Source organism: Hibiscus syriacus, unplaced genomic scaffold (genome assembly GCF_006381635.1).
Source record: "Hibiscus syriacus cultivar Baekdansim isolate YM2019G1 unplaced genomic scaffold, ASM638163v2 tig00110656_pilon, whole genome shotgun sequence".
Classification (NCBI taxonomy): Eukaryota; Viridiplantae; Streptophyta; class Magnoliopsida; order Malvales; family Malvaceae; genus Hibiscus; species Hibiscus syriacus.
Window position 1 is genome coordinate 1,488,526 of NW_024062816.1, and position 16,642 is coordinate 1,505,167.

The following is a 16,642-nucleotide window of genomic DNA, read 5'->3' on the forward strand; positions in this document are numbered from 1 at the left end:
AGGGAGAGAAACTTACCACGTCCGTCGAAGCCCTCCAAACCGCCGTCGAACCAAAAAATACCGAAGGTGTTTTCCTTATATCTAGGAAATATTGGAGGGTTTTAGGAGAAAAGGGTATCCGATTTGGCTTTAGAGTTTAAAAATGGAGGATTTGGGTTAATTTGTAAAATTCCGGCCACCGTGAACGGTGGCCGGCGGGAGTGTCGGTGCCGAAAAATGGCTGTCAGCCGGTGGCCAGTTTTCTTTCTGGCCAAAGAAGACGAGAGCTTCTCTCTCTAAAGAGAGAGAAGACGAACCAGAAAATGAAATAAACTGGCCCAAGGAGGCCGGTTTTTGGATTTAAATACCCTCCCCGAACGACGTTGTTTTGGGGAGGGGCATGTCTGTAATTTAATAAGGGTAAAACCCTTTCCGTAGTCATTCAAGTTCTATAAATTTACATTTTGGTCACCTAAATCAACTTATATGTCTTTTAATTTAGTATTTCAATTTTATTTTTTTATATTTTCGCCACTAATTATATATGTTTATATATATGTTTAGGGTTATGGTTAAATTGCATTATTAATGTTTATATTATATTAATGTTTCGAATTATAGTTTTAAGTTTTAATAACTTTTATTTTAAACCACGAAATGACTAATTAAGGCTAAATTACATTATTAGTACATATCTTTTGAATAATTCGAATTAGGATCTTTAAATTTTATATTTTATATTTTAATCCCTAATAGTTTGATCTTTTATTCATTTAAGTTAATTTTATAATTTTGTTTTATTATTAGTTTTATATATGTTTAATATTATTATTTTATTAGTATTTATATATATATATATATATATATATATATATATATATATATATATATATATATATATATTTATTTATCTTGTTTTCTATTTAAATCCTATTTTTTAAATTTTTTACTTTTAAAAAAAATAATAATAATCATATTTTAAATATTTATATTTTTTTAATATTAAGAAATGAGCTGTCTTAAAGCACCTAGAAGTCATTTTCTGATATTCTTAAATAAATATTTATAAACTATACTAATTTATTTTAATAGAAATATTTTATTAATATTTATTTATTTTTTAATATTAAGAAAGGAGTTGTCTTAAAGCACCTAAAAGCCCTTTTCTGATATTTCTAAATAAATAAATATCTTATTTATTAATAGATTTTTTTATAGTAATAAGTGTGAAATAACAAGATCATAAATTAAATACATTTGAATATTTAAATTTCTAATAATAGAGACAATTTATAATTAATAAGTACCAATTTGGGCGTTGTTGGGGTGTTAATCCTTCCCCAAACATAATCGACCAGGAACCCCTTTTTATTATTAAAAAAGAATGAATTTTTGGTTAAAATGCAGACCAGTTTATCTTTTAACTGATGTTTTCCTAAAAACTCTTTTAAAAGATAATTTTTAGGTATTCGACCTACCTGATCCAAAAGGCTGATGGCGACTCCTTAAAATATTTTAAAAACTATTTATTCACATTATTTTCCCGCCAAGTAAATAATTTCGTGCCCGGGCGAAAACCGGTTACGACAGCTTGACGACTCCGCTGGGGATTGGTCAAGCTTTAAAATCAATTATAAATTGTCTCTATTAATTAGAAATTAAAAATTCATATATTTTAATTTATAATTCTTTCTTTTCAAAATTTTTTATATACTTATTATTTTCCTAATATTTATATATATATATATATATATATATATATATATATATTTAATGTTTTCTTTTCATATGTTAAATTTCATTTTTATTTTGTCAATGTTAGAGGTTTGAATATTTCTCCTCACATACAACACTTGTATTGCATAAACATAATCTCTATACTTGAGATTTGTCCCTTTTAAGTGGGAGAAAAAGCGACGTCTTCGTGAGAATTTATTTTTCGTATCAGACTTAGCAAGTAGTTTTCGGGGTTCATATGCTCTATGTCTTCATGAGAATTTATTCTCCGTGTCAGGCATAGAGAAGTGTATCCCCTCGAATTGAACTCTATCCACTTTAGTCTATGATGGACTAGGATTGAGGGTTTGACAACCCAAGGAGGCATCAACAAGGATAATTCAGGTACCTTTACTCTTAGAACCAAAACCCTGCATATAATAAACCCTAGAAATTCTCCTGATATAAGACACTACTGAACTCTGTCCGTAGGTGTACACAAAGGAGAAATAAACTCTAGCCTTTAATTTATTTTATTTTTTTCCTGAATAAATGCATGTGAACTAGAAATCATGCAGTTAAGTTAATTTTCCAAACAAAGCATGGAACTAGAAAGTATGAGGTTAGTAGTTATACATTTATAGATAGAATTTTTCTTTCCATCAGTTGGTACTAACTATTCTATTTTTTTTCTTTTTTCCATTCATGTTACATTACTCTAATTTGTTTATATTCTTTTTTTGCATTGCATGATCATGGCATAACCAAAAGGTGTTGACTTGAAAGACTGTTCATCAAATTGGAAAGAAATCGTAAATGGACAAAAAGTTTTATGATCAAACAAAATATAATGCAGCCAAGGAAGAACATCTTGAGGAAACTCCAAAGATAGAAGCGAGCAATACACATAGAGATCATGTTATATTAATACCAAAAGTACTCCACAAAGATCCTGCCAGATTGATACCAAAAGCAGTCTATGGTAAGAGCATCTGTCAGGGTATTCAGAATAAAGGTAGTTTTTATGAAGCTCAAGCATGTTATTTGAAGGATCAAAACAAGAAATTGAGCACAGAAGTGAAAACCATGCATGAAGATTTCCAAAAGATCAGTCAAGCCTTTCAAAATGTTGGCATAGGAAACACTCTAGAAGAGTGGATAACAGGGGTCACCAAGCTGAAAAAGAACTACAATATATATGAATATCTTGTCCAAGAACTTCTTGAACACAAAAGTTCTCTTACAAGGGAAAATGAGCAACTCCGAGAACTGATACAGAAGATGAAACACCAGAATGTAATGGAAGAAGCTGCAGTCCAGACAAGCAATACGACCCATAAGCTGATCGACTAACTTATCTTTCAAGAAGAAAATGGGAAAGTTATCTCCTATATGTAAAGTTTTGTTGAATATAGGACTAAAAGTTGTCCCCTATATGTAAAAGTTTTGCTTGATGCACGAAAAATTTTGTGTTCAATGAAATCTGTTCTAAGATGATCACTCTTGAGTGACACCTTTTCATACATGCATTTGCATTTTGCATCTTTACATTTTCATTTATACTTTTATGTTTGCTTTTGTATTGCACAATTTGCATTTTTATTGTTACATTCACATATTTACATTTGCATTTACATTTTGCATTTTTTTCATTTTTATGTTTATATTTATATTTTCATTTTTGCATTTGCATATTTGCATAATTACATTTTATTTCAAACTATTCTACATGCATTTAATCATGACAACGTGGAATAATTCGTGGAGAATTCCATGATAGAATCAAAGTGGAGTTAACTTGGTCTTCCTAAAGAAGCATAATAGCCATGAATGAGATTTTAGCAAGGGTTGGTAGAATCGAGAAACTATAAGAGAAATTTATCGAGACACAACAAAAGATGACTGATCAAGTAAAATTGTTCCAGGAGGATTCAAAGGAACAACTGACCAAATTGATGGACCTGGTGAATATTGTAATCCATGGAGAGAAACTCTTAGAGGACCCTGTTGTGAAAGATTTGAATGGGATTATGAATAACGTAGATGATACAATGGAAACAAATGACCATAACTTTACCAGGGAATGTGGAAATTCGATAAATCTCCAAAAATCGGGTATGACCCCAGAAGATGAGACAAAAATCAAGTTGAAGAGAAGCATAGAAGAAATTTCAGTACTATTGAAGAAAGCTAAACAAAGCAAACATCTAGATCGTCATTCACAAGGTCTTCAAGAAAGCAAAGAAAACAATCGTAATGTGACAGTGATGTCAGGGGAAATTTTACTCAAGTTTCCTTCAGTTTCATGCAGCAAGTTATATCATGAGTTACTCAAAGCCCATGTTATTGGCTCATGTCAAGCTAAGCCTTTGTTTCCTCCTTACCAGAGATGGTATAATGAGAAAGTCTTTTGTGAATATCATGCTGGAATCCGAGGACACTCCATCGAGAATTGCGGTAACTTCAAAAGACAAGTTCAAGACCTTTTGGTTCATAAAATGGTAAGAGTGGATGTTAACAGTCAATCTATTTTGATCAAACAATCGGGATTCAAACCCCAAAATGAAGTTAACATGATCAAGGTAAATGAAGATCATACAGCAGAAGATATTGAAAAGAAAAAAAGGCAAAATTGAGGAATATGAAGTATATATGACAGATTCAACTCCTGATACTTCTCTGATACTAAAGAATGAGAAAGAAATGAAAAGAGAGGTAATTCGAGATTGGCCCACCAGTTTAAGAATGAATGGAAAAAATGTAACTCTGAAGAAACCTCAAACATTTGTATCAGATATTCTGAGGACAAGTGAAGCAGTGGGCAATATAAAGAGTCTGGTGAATACTACTCCAATCACAGCTGCAAGATGCATTCAGAATCAGAACAAAATTTTCATCACCAAAGGAAGCTGTTCTGAATATAAAATTGAGCCCAATTTTCACTCGGGGAAGAAGAAGATGATGATAGAAACTGATAAGGAAGAAGCAAAGATTTGTGCATTTGAGGGTTTATCCAAAGAAGTTGACACAAAAAATGATCAATAAATGGGGGGCAAATGAGGAAAAAAACCTTAGTCCTATTACACACCTAACATTATAGTGAGGCATGATAGATAAACAACTGGAAGTTGATATCTACCACTGTAGTACCTTTCTACTTTCAGCATCTTGTTTGAACTTGTTTTTTGTTCCTTTTCTCCGCCCTTTGTGCAATAAATAAATTTGTGTTGCTTTTATGGTTATGAGAAAGGAATTAAGTTTTAATCTTGAAATTCTTAAGTATCAGGTATATTAAATATTCTTTTAATTTTTTAAGAGTTATAGATCTGTGGCAAGTGGTAAAGTTATATCTTCCATATCCCATCCAACGCCAATTACTTGATCCTTACAAAACCAAATCCTGACACTACGATTATCTGAGACTCTGAAGAAATATCTCTACCTATTTTTGAGAGACCAAATCCAGATGTTTACTGGTTTATGATACTACCTTCCACCACATACACGACTTCAAAAGTCACACTTTTGTCCTTCCAAATACAAAACCATCATAAACCAAATGACCTCAAAAGAACCAAACTTTCAATTATCCGTGAATCTTTCTGCAAGAAGAGACGAGATGAGGCATTATGGACCATCTTATCGAAGATAATTTCGAATGATTGGAGCATACTCAAAGAAGAAAAAATGATTGATTTAAGTAAATATATCATGCATTAATTACATTGTTTTCATGTAAATAAAAGTTAATCTTGAATATTCATCCCCTTGGAGATACATATTTTCACAAAGACTTCTATGCATGAGATGACTGAACTTTGTGCACAGTTTAAGCATGCAAACTCATTGACATATCGCCCAAAGATGAATGAGGCAGTTGAAGGAGAAAATAAGAACATTAAGATGATCATTACAAAGATCACTTAAACTTACAAGGATTGGCACGAGAAGCTACCTTTTGCCTTATATACATATCGAAATACTGTTCGAACATCACTGAGGCAACACCTTATTATTCAGTCTTACCAATTTGAGATACCATCACTTTGTATCTTAAAGGAGCTAAAATTAGAGGAGGCTGAAGGGATCCAAGCTCGGCAGATGCATCAGAAACGGATGATGAAAGATCACATCCGAGAGAGTTCCAAGAGGGTGATCTAGTGTTTAAAAAGATCTTGCCTATACATAACGATTTTCGTGAGAAATGGATGTCTAATTGGGAAGGGTCAAATATTGTAAAAAATAGGTCTTTTTCGGAGGAGCATTGATTTTGGCAGAAATGAATGAGAATGTTCTAAGAAACCAAATAAACTCAGATTCTGTCAAGAAATATTATACTTGAAAAAAAGGAAAAAAAGGAAAAAAGAAAAAAATTGAACCTAGATGGGTGACTCATGGAGCCTCAAGTTAGAAGATTGATCAAGTACAATTAATTCAAAAAGAAGCGCAAGAAATACTGGAAATGAATGAATCTCATGAGAAAATCCCCAGCAAAGCAGATCCAAGTCAAGCAAAGCAAGATTGAAGGCATCTAATTAAAAGAGAATATCTTTATAATTCATTCCGCCTCTCAAGATTGATTTTTATTTGCAAAAAATTGGTTTTTAAAATCTTTAATGCATGATATGAAAAATGATAAAGGGGGTTCAAGATGTAAATTTTGAATAACATCTTGAAACCAAAGGAGGATTCGAGTTGAAAACCTGAAAAGGTGGCTCGAATATTAAATGGTGCAACAACGACATAAGAGACGATCTTAAGCTCTTAATGAAGCACCACACATCCCAAAGATGTTCCTGAGAGTCAGACACAAGAAGTATCTCTACGAGATGAGCATAACAATGAGAAGTATCTCTACAAGATGAGCATAATAATCATTTCTTCAAGTTAACCCAAAGAGACATATATGCTAGACTGATCTGAGAGACCTTACTTTACCAGAATCAACCTACACCTTAAATCAGTCAATAGTTTTGACACTTGCCATAGGACTATGATTTTTGAATGATTTAAAAGAGTAGTTGATTTATTTGATGTTTATTAATTTCATGTCTTATGATTTAATTCTATTGTGAACCTGAAAAGGGCAATACTTTACAAAATTTTGTCATTCTTCGATAAAGAAAGGAGAAAAAACATTTTCAAACAGGACAGTCTCAAATGAGGAAGGTCCTTGAAGCAAGTTATTGCCTATTCTACCTCTATTGAAGAAAAAGAATAAGTCAGGCCAAAAATGATGAAGCACTTTCTTGAAAGTAAGTGGTCCAAGAAGCCAGAAAGTCTGGAGAATTGAACTTATGAAGATATCCTGTAACATTATTAGCAATCCATCAAGAAATATTATCACTTATTTCATGCTGAGGGCGATAAGCATCATCAGACAAATTATTTTCCCCAGCCATCAATCCTTGTTCTCTAGAAGATTGCATCACAGAGTTATAAGTCCCATTAAGGTATATTATGGGAATGAACAAGTCCACCATCTGCACTCTGGTTATACTGTGATACTGGTTCAAGTCTTGATGCATCATTGATACCTCTTCCACGCCGATTATTTTCCTTGTCAGGATTATATCCATTATGTCCTTCAGAAGATTGTTGAACTTGAAATTAAGGACTTATGGCACAGAATAAGACATTGGAACAGATTCTACACTTGTATGCCTTTCATATTAGGTAACATTGGTTACATGATTCCAAAAGTAGAGATAACCAGTTTTACTATCAACTAAACCTTTCTATGGTTTGGGAAGAGTGAGATATGGTAGTGCGTATCTTGGGGTTACAAAAGAGAAAGTTGTTGTGGCAGTCATTGCAAGAAAATGCACCAACAAAAATCTTCTAGTTCATCCCGTTGATGTTTATTTCTTCCGATAAGGTTGTTACACTGGATGCCACCGACAACAAGGTCGAGTCCATCAAATCTACTCATCAATTCCTCCAACCAAACACCATTCAGTTCTTGCACATTTCAAGGATATGCCAAGACAATAAAAGGCAACCTCTGTATCACTGATTCCAGAGAAAAGAGATAGAACATTGATACTACCGGGGAACATGTCTCTAGCAGATCCTCCTCATGTATGGTTTTTAGGGAAACCTAGAAGCATTTCCACCTCATCAGGCTCAAGTGGAACAAATTTATTCCTTATAAACCATACCAGATTTCATTTTCGGCACTCATCAAGAACATACTTCTGGACACTCGAAGGTGGATCATTATCATAAGCTTCAAGAGCCTTACGGATCCTTTCTGTCAATTTGGCACTTCTTGTACATGTTTGTAAGCAGTTCAGCTTTGTTCTTGGATCCCAAGAAGGTCACCATTTCTTTGTCAATGAAAAAGCATCATGAATGGTGCGCGGAGGAAGAAGAATAAGAGGAAATATGTTCTCAATTGGCAGATTATGAATATAGCCCTTTTTTTCGTGCAGCAGCACAAAAATACTTCGCATCTACAAATTCTGGCTCCATATTTATATAAGTACCATAACATTTCAGCCCAAATACAACTGGATCAAATACCACGTTATCATAGTAGAAATAAGGAGGCCCAATAGCATCTTCTGGAAGTGTTCTTTGAGTTATCTGATCTGGTTCGATGAGAACCTCAAAACCAATCATTGGAGTTGAAAGATGAACTGCATGATCGTCTTCATTAAGAAGCTTCTTTTCAAGCTTCATCTGATCTTTCCTTTTCCAAAGATCATAGCCCGAGTTTTGCCTTTTCTTGTAATTGGGGTCATTGTATATATTGATTTCCTATCTTCTATTGGAAAAATACGTCAGTAACCTTAGCCATTTGAGCAGCACACATAAAATCTGTCAACTCTGCAATTGATTAATCCGGACCACATATCTCCATGATTATTAAAGCCTCAATCTCTGAGTACCTCATTTTCGTCAAGTATAACAGTTTATTCTCCTCATCAGAATCAAAATTCAGGATTTCCTCGGTATCAGAAGAACTATCAATATCTGAAAGGCTTGCTTTATAATCAGATGAGTAGTTATCAAAATCAACATGTTGCATGGGTGTAGACTTTTCAAGAGCCTTCACTGAAAACAAGGTTCACTGTGTCAGCCTGAAATGAATTACCAAGCGATTTACACCATTCTGTCCAATTAGATCCCTTCAGATCCAAAGAATAGGCACCTCATTCGGAAGAGGCACATATCTCAGACATTTCTGTCAGAATGATTGATTACTTCTTAAGTTTGTGACAACATGAAGAGAATTTCTCAAGTTACTTTACAACACTGCTATTTAGTGACATCAGAATGAGAGTATTCAAGATAAAAAGATTTGGGGCACAGATAAATCCGTAAATACCCACAATAATACATTGTCAAAATTGGACCTCGTGGGGATCATGAAATTCAAATCAAACAAACATTGAGAATAAGCCTTACAGTTTAGAATGTGGGGGCATTTTGAAAGCCTAATTCAGACAGATCCATGCGGGACATCTTGAAAGCCCATTTCAACCAGAAATAAAACGGTGGGGCATTCTTGGAGGCTCATCTCAGCAAGAAGTAATGTTGAGCACACTTTTAACATATGTAACGACAAATGTTGGAACATTTTAAAGATTACTTCAGACAGTTCCATGTGGGGTATTTTGAAGGCTCAGATTAACAAAAAGCAAATGTTGGGGAATGCTGAAAACCCCTTTCAATCAAAATCAGAAATGTTAATGCATTTTGAACGTTCATCTCAACAAATATTAGGGCATGCTAAAGGCCCACATCATCCTGTGTCAAGATCATTGCCTTGAACAAATATTTCCAATGAGACAAAAAGGTATGAAGAATGAAAATGGAGAAACAGTGATAGTCGAGTTGATTATACATAATCGCTTCTTTCATTAGACAGTTGCACTAGGGTTCTGATGTTTACCCAGCAAGTATGGTTTCAAATACCCAATCTTCTTAACCATGTATCACATGACAGCGTGTTCTTTCTTAGGCTATACTATGGTTGCATGGATAAAGATAGTCCCCAGGTAGACCATTCGATCCAGGGTTCAGTTCCTCAAAATCTCGGCTTTGAATTTTGCATTCTCTGTGTCGGTGATGATTGGAAATATTTATTTGAGATTCCTGACAGTTAGTTTCAACCGTACTGTTGGGGTTACAAAGCTATTTTTCACATCAGTTTTTGTTTACTTGATGACATTGAATAAAGAGACTCTGTTTACGTATATTACCTTTATTCCCGTTGTTACTGTGGTTATCATTGTCAGCCAGCGTGAACTGAGTTTTCATCTATTCTGGTTTTATCATGTGCGTTTCATCCCTAGCGGCAAGAATTCCATGAACATCCTTCTGTACATGGTTCCTATAGTTGATGTGTTTCTACTTTCTACAACACTCATTATGGAAGAAAATGTGACCAGTATCACACTGGTACTTACCTGAGACGATATCAAGATCAATTGGAATCTCTTATTCAATTCATCACTAGAATATTTTGTGAATTTGACCAATGTTTTGGTCACGAAACACACCAACCTCTCACCTATATTCCCCCTGAGTTTTGTTCTCAAGAGGTCTTGTGACATCATATAAAAGCTTTGAACACTGAGCAAAGAGCTTCCTTGACCAGAAATTTATGCAGAAGCCATAGGAAGAGATAAATGTGTTGTCAAATGTTTTATGAACATCTGGGCAGAAACCACATGAGAGGATAAATATATTGTTAAATATTTTCTGAACCAGTGATTATGGTGCTGAACCAATGTTGCTATCATATGGTGTTTTCATTTATTGATCTGAGATAAAGTTTTCTTCAACCCCAAAGTTTGAAATGAGATATGATGAAGATTTTTTTCCACAAAAGGGAAGAAGAAATTTTAACAACAAGAAACTAGTGGAGCCAACAAATGTTGAACGACAGGTTGTTGTTAAGTATCTCGACATGATATGGTCCAAGTTGCCTTATTGAGATTTGATTAGATGTGGAGACATGAAGGAATTAAGATACATCCTCCTTATAATGTGTTGCAAGAGTCAGATCAAAACAGATGTTGATCTCCTAATCAATCCCTGCTGAGTCAGGTATATCTACATCTACATTCTTCAAAGATGATAGATTTTCTCAAAGATGATAGATTCTCTTTTTAAAGATGAAGGCTTTATTGGATTTTTACACAAGTCCAAGAAAAGAAAGTCGATGTTATCAAAGACAAAATGGGTATCAAGGTCATAATTATGAATACGACAAGAGTTCCATAAATGAAACACTTCTTTTGAGACTTAAATGAAACAAAGAAGACACAAAGATACAAGTTGATCAGATGGCTCTTCAGAGATACAAGCTTGATAGCATAAGTTGCTACACTGATATTCAAAGGTAACCCTGGCAATAAATGATGAAGTGAAAGAAGACCGAGTTCACCACTTTGAAGTCAAATGAAGATTGCATAAACATTCATGCATTCATAAGAACATCATTTACACAATAGACAATGCATTACATTGATACATCTAAATGCATTCAAACATGAAGTTTTACAGATCTTCGTATGAAAAAGAAGATTCATGATGAACAATACCTTACAAGAAGAAGGTAGAATTCAAAACCTTAAATGCAAGAATCACACAAACAACTGAAGAATAGATGGATGTAATCCACAGAAGAGACATTATTTTAATTGGGTCATGTTACACAATCAACAAGTTATTTCAATGAGAAAACGATTTCCAAAATTTCTCATTTAATCTTTTCTAAAAATGAAATTGTTGAAAAATAAGAAAATGATTTCCATAGTTTTTTTTACGTAGTAAACTATTTCTAACATCTGTAAGTCCTTCAGTGCATGATGTTATCAAAAACCCTTCGGGTCATCTGTAAGTCCTTCAGTGCATGATGTTATCAAAAACCTTCGTGTCATCACTAAGTCCTTCAGTGTATGATGTTTTCAAAACCTCCAGGACATCTGTAAGTCTTTCAGTGCATGATGTTATCAAAAACCTTCGGGTCATCTGTAAGTCCTTTAGTGCATGATGTTATCAAAAACCTTCGGGTCATCTGTAAGTCCTTCAGTGCATGATGTTATCAAAAACCTTCAGGTCATCTGTAAGTCCTTCAGTGCATGATGTTATCAAAAACCTTCGGGTCATCTGTAAGCCCTTCAGTGCATGTTGTTTTCAAAACCTCCGGGTCATCTGTAAGCCCTTCAGTGCATGATGTTATCAAAAACCTTCGGGTCATCTGTAAGTCCTTCAGTGCATGATGTTATCAAAAACCTTTGGGTCATCTGTAAGCCCTTCAGTGCATGATGTTTTTCAAAACCTTCGGGTCATCTGTAAGTCCTTCAGTGCATGATGTTATCAAAAACCTTCAGGTCATCTGTAAGTCCTTCAGTGCATGATGTTATCAAAAACCTTCGGGTCATCTGTAAGTCCTTCAATGCATGATGTTTTCAAAACCTTCGGGTCATTTTTAAGCCCTTCAGTGCATGATGTTTTCAAAACCTTCGGGTGATCTGTAAGCCCTTCAGTGCACGATGTTTTTAAAACCTTTGGGAACTTTTTGATGTTTTTTAAAGCCTCCGGGTCATCTATAAGACCTACAGTGCAAGATGATAAGACTTCAGAGCCATTCATAAGACCTCTAGGCAGAATGTTTTCAACATTTGCATCCTACTTAAAAGAAGCCAAATGAAAAACTATTGTCTTTTTCGTCTTTTCTCTATTCTTGTTAACACAAGAATGAGCAAAGAGGGGCAGTTGTACACACAAATTTTTCAATTTCATTAAAATTATTCTTAATTATTATTTTTATTATTATTATTAATATAATAATATTATTATTATTTTATTACAAATAAATACAAAACAAACCCAAATATATTACAAAACCCGAAGCCCAACATCTGGCCTAACAGATGACCCAAACCCTTTAGGGTTTGTAACATATCAGCTAGGGTTTTCTAACCCTAGCCCCAGTCGCCGCAGATCCTCAACCGTTGGATCTAATCTGATCCAATGGTCCTGATGCTTCCAAACAAAACCCTAGGGTTATGATACCCTATGGCAAACACGCGTCGCCGCCTATGCCAGATGCCACCTCCAGCCGTTGCCGATACTCCCATTGCCAGGTGCTCCATTCCGACGATGCCACCACGCTGCCATGAACCGTTGAAGCTCCCAAAAGAAGCATTTCATCCGTCCACATGTCTCGTTCTTCAGTGAGTCACCACAGGTTCGGTGACTCACCATAACTCATCTTTGGGATCGGTCCTGCAAAAAACGAAAGGAGACAGCCAGGGAGAAACAAAAACAAACAGCGACAGAGGGCAACAGAGAGCAGAAAACCACCACGAACAGAGGCAAAATATCCAAACAACAAACCAAATACCACACCAACAAACAAACATTCAAAAAAGAAAAACAAAGAGAAGGGAGAGAAACTTACCACGTCCGTTGGAGCCCTCCAAACCACCGTCGAACCGAAAATACCGAAGGTATTTTCCTTAGATCTAGGAAATATTGGAGGGTTTTAGGAGAAAATGGTATCGGATTTGGCTTTAGAGTTTAAATATGGAGGATTTGGGTTAATTTGTAAAATTCAGGCCACCGTTCACGGTGACCGGCGGGAGTGTCGGTGCCGGAAAATGGCTGCCGGCCGGTGGCCAGTTTTCTTTCTGGCCAAAGAAGACGAGAGTCCAAACTAGAAAATGAAATAAACTGGCCCAAGGAGGCCGGTTTTTGGATTTTAATACCCTACCCGAACGACGTCGTTTTGGGGAGGGGCATGTCTGTAATTTAATAAGGGTAAAACCCTTTCTGCATTCATTCAAGTTCTATAAATTTACATTTTGGTCACCAAAATCAGCTTATATGTCTTTTAATTTAGTATTTCAATTTTATTTTTTTTATATTTTCGCCACTAATTATATATGTTTATATATATGTTTAGGGTTATGGTTAAATTGCATTATTAATGTTTATATTATATTAATGTTTCGAATTATAGTTTTAAGTTTTAACAACTTTTATTTTAAACCACGAAATGACTAATTAAGGCTAAATTACATTATTAGTACATATCTTTTGAATAATTCGAATTAGGATCTTTAAATTTTATATTTTATATTTTAATCCCTAATAGTTTGATCTTTTTTTATTCATTTAAGTTAATTTTATAATTTTGTTTTATTATTATTTTTGATATATGTTTAAATTATTATTATTTTATTAGTATTATCTTAAGTCATATAAATATATATATATATATATATATATATATTATCTTATTTGTTTTCTATTTAAATCCTATTTTTTAAATTTTTTACTTTTAAAAAAAATAATAATAATCATATTTTAAATATTTATATTTTTTAATATTAAGAAATGGGCTGTCTTAAAGCACCTAGAAGTCCTTTTCTGATATTCTTAAATAAATTTTTATAAACTATACTAATTTATTTTAATAGAAATATTTTAATATTTATTTATTTTTTAATATTAAGAAATGAGCTGTCTTAAAACACCTATAAGCCCTTTTCTGATATTTCTAAATAAATAAATATCTTATTTATTAATAGATTTTTTATAGTAATAAGTGTGGAATAACAAGATCTTAAATTAAATACATTTGAATATTTAAATTTCTAATAATAGAGACAATTTATAATTAATAAGTACCAATTTGGGCGTTGTGGGGGTGTTAATCCTTTCCCAAACGTAATCGACCACGAACCCCTTTTTATTATTAAAAAAGAATGATTTTTTGGTTAAAACGCAGACCAGTTTATCTTTTAACTGATGTTTTCCTAAAAACTCTTTTAAAAGATAATTTTTAGGTATTCGACCTACCTGACCCAAAAGGCCGATGGCGACTCCTTAAAATATTTTAAAAACCATTTATTCACATTATTTTCCCGCTAAGTAAATAATTCTGTGCCCGGGCGAAAACCGGTTACGACACAACCTGAAAACAATCACCAATAAACTTTGGGGACAAAAACAGGAGCAGATATTAATGAAAAACTGGTTCCAGAAGCTGTCGAAGCATGAATAAGACTTTTAATGAGACCCTGGATTCTCTTAAGAACAAAGCTTCCATGTTGTAATGCGTTCGGCATAATCTAGCTTTGGACAACATAAACAACTAAGAACTTTTGCTATCTTCAAAACTTCCAAAACTTGGTATGAAAAGTTTGAATGGGCCTTCAATAAATTCGATTATTTTCAATATGCTTTTGAAACTGTTCTTGCTAGTAGGTGTGAGGAAACGAATGATTTACTACTGAGGTTGTTTGATTCGTGCATTGTCACATACATTAATATTCGGAAATATTTGTTTTTTTATTATTTTAAAACGATATTTAGGCAACGTATACTATCATTAATAATAAAATGTGTAGCCAGCTCCTGAGAATTTTGATAGGAATTTGAAACATAAATACAACAATATGATTGTTGAAATATTAATCACAAGAAAATTATAAGGCCATGTAAAACTACTACCTTCCTTAAATGTACCCTTTCACATACATGGTAACAAAGTAAGGTTTTGCAAATTTTGACATGAAATTCAGTTAGTACTTATTAATTGTTAAGTATATGTAATTAATTAATTAATAGGTAAACTACATATTTAGTCATCTAACTATCACCTTCATTCCGGTTTGGTCACCCAATTTTTTTTAATAAAATTATACCTAACGTTACATTTTGGTTTTGTTTCAACCACCCGTTGTTAAAAAATAAATAAAACTGGTGATGTGGAATTTTTTACATTTCCAATGATGATGTGGCATTACTTTATGATGACGCATCAGCAACACCGCTAATTTTTAATGGACGATGACTAAAATGTACCTATAAGTATGATTTTGAAAAAATCACAATTGGATAACCAAAATGGAACTAAAATGATAGTTGAGTGAGTAAATAAGTAGTTTAACCTTAATTAATTTGTCCAACTTCAAAAAGTCTGTTCATAACGCTTCCTTCCTGCCTCTCCTCTTTTGCATGTCTCAGACAACACAAAAGAATATCAATTTTTCAAACCTAAATTGGGGTTTTGCCTCTCCTTATTTACCTTTTTCGGTACTCTATATCTTATTCATTAACCTCTGCTAGGTTGAGCAAATCCATTTTTGTTCTACAATTATGATTTTGTCTCGAGTTCTTGAAGTAGTTTCAATGGAAGATGCTACAAAGGATTCAACATTAGGGCCAAAAGAAGATGTGCCCATGGTTGAAGAAGACGTGCAGTTTATAACTGAAGCTGAGCCTTTGGCTTGGAGACCACCAGCAGATCAGGTTCAACACCCAATGCTGATGCCTTCTTATGTAAATGGGCAGACTTTTGGATTACCAGAGGGATGGCTTGTTGAGCGAAGACCTCGAACTTCATTGAAATACATTGGAAAAGTAGATAAGGTAACTTCATTATTTTTCAACTTGTTTCACCCCTTTAATCTTTCACCAACAGATGCATTGTTAGATTCACTACTTGGTTTTTCTTTTTACGGTTCATAGAATATTTGATTTTATGCCTAAATGTAAGCTTGAAAAAAAAACCCTAGCCTAGAACCTACTCAAAACTCATTTTTATTCCTAATTCAATGTAGGGAAAGAGCTTATGGGAAAGGTTTTGGTGTATATATATATATATATATATATTGGTAGCCGTTAATTTTTTCTTGTTTAGCTGCTGCAAATCTTTGTTTTAGACTTGTATAAACAATTATAATTAAAAGGAAGAACTCTGTTGGGATATGAAAGTATAAAACACAAACTTGTACCGAGGAAGAAGAATGTATTAATTCGCTTGGAATTTTCAATTGGAATACAATGATTTGCTTCATCACTTACAATCCATTTTATATATATATATATATAGGAATTTTAAGTGACTATTGGAATGGTCATAACCATTCATTACACCTCTTCACCTAAATGATCATATCCATTCATTATGAATAGG